The sequence below is a fragment of the Dasypus novemcinctus genome, chromosome 16, assembly GCF_030445035.2.
Source record: "Dasypus novemcinctus isolate mDasNov1 chromosome 16, mDasNov1.1.hap2, whole genome shotgun sequence".
Classification (NCBI taxonomy): Eukaryota; Metazoa; Chordata; class Mammalia; order Cingulata; family Dasypodidae; genus Dasypus; species Dasypus novemcinctus.
This window is the reverse complement of record NC_080688.1, coordinates 49,072,471-49,075,816: the sequence shown is the minus strand read 5'-3', so window position 1 is coordinate 49,075,816 and position 3,346 is coordinate 49,072,471. Positions and strand designations below refer to the sequence as shown.

The 3,346-nt window shown below is 36.2% G+C and overlaps 1 non-coding gene across 1 annotated transcript; it reads right to left on the bottom strand.

Annotated features, from left to right (window-relative positions):
• On the bottom strand, positions 1 to 104 carry LOC111760658 (U6 spliceosomal RNA). Its single transcript, XR_002794285.1, has one exon. It is a non-coding gene; the product is annotated as a U6 spliceosomal RNA (small nuclear RNA).
• Between the last annotated feature and the right edge of the window lie 3,242 nt (positions 105 to 3,346).

Genomic DNA, 3,346 nt, shown 5'->3' with positions numbered 1-3,346 from the left:
AAAATCATGGAACACTTCACGAATTTGCATGTCATCCTTGTGCAAGGGCCATGCTAATTTCTGTATCATTTCAATTTTAGTATATGTGCTGCTGAAGCAAGCACAGTGTGGTACATTTTTTACAGTTGATGAACACATATTGAGGCATTATTGCTAACCATGGACTATAGTTTACATTATAGTTTACACTGTCCTGCACAATTTTGTAGGTTATGACTAAATATATAATGGCCTGCATCCATCATTGCAGGCACGCATTTGTTAAAGCTGTGGAGAAAGATGTTGAAGTTGTCTTCTCTGGTGGAGTATTAGATTGTATGTATGCTATAAAGCATACGGATTGACAGTAGATCCATATGTTTTATGACAAGCAGGTGGAATGAATGAAATCTTATGATCAAAACTGAGTTCATTTGTCTGGATTATACCCCAACTCAGGGAGGGTGGTCACAGGGTTTTCTGTAGGAAATTTTAGCATTGAGGATCATTTAACATTTACTTTAGGAATTAGAACATGAATTGATTTAGGATTAAGTATCCAAATTCTATACTATTGATGATCAGCAAAATGGTTTTGACCTTGAACTATTATAAATCATATGTCATTACAGGAAAACATCAGTAATACTCTTTTGGAACTTCTTATTTTTTCATGGTACTTTAGTATGAATTACTAACAATATAAACATGAATTTGCTGTATAAATACTTTTTTTAAATTCATTTTTTAAAAATATTACATTCAAAAAATATGAGGTCCCCATTCACCCCCATCGCCCCCACCCCACCACTCCTCCCCACAGTAACACTCTCCCCCATCATCATACACATCCATTGCATTTGGTGAGTACATCTCTGGGAATCGCTGCACCTCATGGTCAATGGTCCATATCATAGCCCATACTCTCCCATGTTCCATCCAGTGGGCCGTGGGAGGTTCTACAATGTCCGGTAATTGTCCCTGCAGCACTACCCAGGACAACACGAAGTCCCGAAAATGCCTCCACATCTCATTCCTCCTCCTATTTCCCGCACCCAGCAGCCACCATGGCCACTTTTTCCACACCAATGCCACATTTTCTCGATTACTAACCACAATAGTTCATGAATAGAATATCAGTAAGTCCACTCTTATCCTTACTGTAGTCCTCCTTCCTGTGGACTTTGGATTGGTTGAGTCCATTCCACATCTATGTCAAGAGGGGGCTTAGATTCCACATGGATACTGGCTGTAATCCTCCTGCTTTCAGTTGTAGGCACTCTAGGCTCCATGGTATGGTGATTGACATTCTTCAACTCCATGTTAGCTGAGTGGGGTAAGTCCAATAAACCAGAGTGTAGGAGCTGAAGTCTGTTGAATATAAGTACTTTTGATAAGCAAATTGAATTTTAGAGAATGTTTGCCAAAGACAATATTTTTTTATTTAGAAAAAGTGATATCATGACAATGCTTAAGATAAAATTACATACTAGTTCCAATTATAAACAGAGGGCCCTTCTGGTCCATCTTAATAAAACTATCAATAAAAAGATGAATTTAGGTAATTCTCTATGGCAGGGGTGGTATGCATTTAATTTAACTAAAAGTGGCTATAAATAACTGTGCTGTAAAATTTAAAAGTGGCTCAGAACACTTATTAAATCTAGTTTTTGAAAGGGTCTAGCACTGTCAGGAGATATATTAAAACAATAGAGTGGACAGGTCTTAAAGAATGATTGGAGAGATGGTGATTAGTGAAAGAAAGCTAAGAACAACTAGGTGACAAGTGAATGGTTGAAGTGTTTTCATATAGACAAACTTGTTTAAGTTAACCACATATCCTTCTAATATCTTTACTTACTATTTTTCATCTTTCTAAAATACTGCTTTCAGTGTAGGTCTTCTGTGATGGTTTGAAGTTGGATGGACCCCAGAACTTAAAGTTCTTAAAGCTGGGCCATTCCTGTGGTGTGAGCCTATCATGGGTGGGAACTTTTGACCAGGTTACTTCATTTAAGGGCCTCTTCATTAGGTTACTTCAGTAAGGTGTGGCCCAGAGTGGGTCTTAATCTTCTTACTGGAGTCCTTCATAACAGCATGAAATTCAGACAAGGAGAGAGGAAGCCAGAATCCAAAGCAATGAAAACTGGAAGAGAAGGGAGAGACCACTACACACTGCCATGTGCCTTGCCGTATAACAAATGCGTCCAGGATCGTTGGCAGCTGATCTTCAGGGAGAAAGCATCACCTGATGACCTTGATTTGGATACTTCCACAGACTTAGAACTGTAAGCTTGTAAGATAATAAATCCCCATTGTAAAAACCAACTGATTTATGGTACAGTACATTTCCGTAGTCTAGCAAACTAAAACAGTCAGCTTATAGTAAATTTTGTTCTTTGAAAATATGATCATTTTGCTTGCATTCTTGGATAACTTTGAAAGGAATGCAATTTTATTTTGATTGCTCTTTCTCCTATGTACTATCACTATATCATTCCACTGTCTTTTATTGTTACTGTAGAAAAATCTGCTATTTCTGTTTGTGCTATCTTTGTATAAAATTAGTCTTTTCTATTTGCTAATAAGATCTCCTTGTCTATTGCATTCTTCAGTTTAGGACAATAGGTGTATGTTTGTTTAATTGCATTTATCTTAATCAAAATTTTTATTTTCTTTATGGTGGCTTAGTAGCATTTATCACTTGAAAATTTTCAGGCGTTAAATATTGAACTTTTGCCTCTGTCCAATTCCTTCTAGTCTTCCTATGCTTGTATTAGATGTAGCTATAACTTGTTGTACCCTCTATGTTTCTCAGGTTCTCTTTTACACATTTTATGTCTTTATCATTCTGTGTTACTTTCTGGGTACTTTCCTTAGATTGATCTTTCAGTTGATTAATTTTTCTGCATCTCTCGCTTAAGTGCTATTTAACCCATCTATTGGATTTTGTTTTTCTAATAGCTAGACTTTTTACTTCCAGAAGTTAGTTTGTTTTCTTTTCATGCCCAATTCTTTTCAATAGTGTTGTCATCTCTTCTCCCTTTTCAGTTTTTTCTTTTTAATATTCATAATTTAAAACCATTTATAATATTCTCCTCTAAATTCATTATCAGACATTCCTCATAGTCTAATTCTGTCATTTGTTTTTGTTGGTTTACATTTCCTAATGGTTCTTTTTTTACCTTGTGTATTGATTTTTGAGCTCACATTAATCAGGGTTGTATCCATGGCAAGTCCTAACAGCTTGGATTTAGGATATATTCCTTTGGAGTGGTTTGAGTTGGCTTCTGGTAGATGCCCAAGGTGTGTCACTAGCCTGAGATCATTTTTGTGCAGTTCATCTACCATTAAGAAAATATAAATT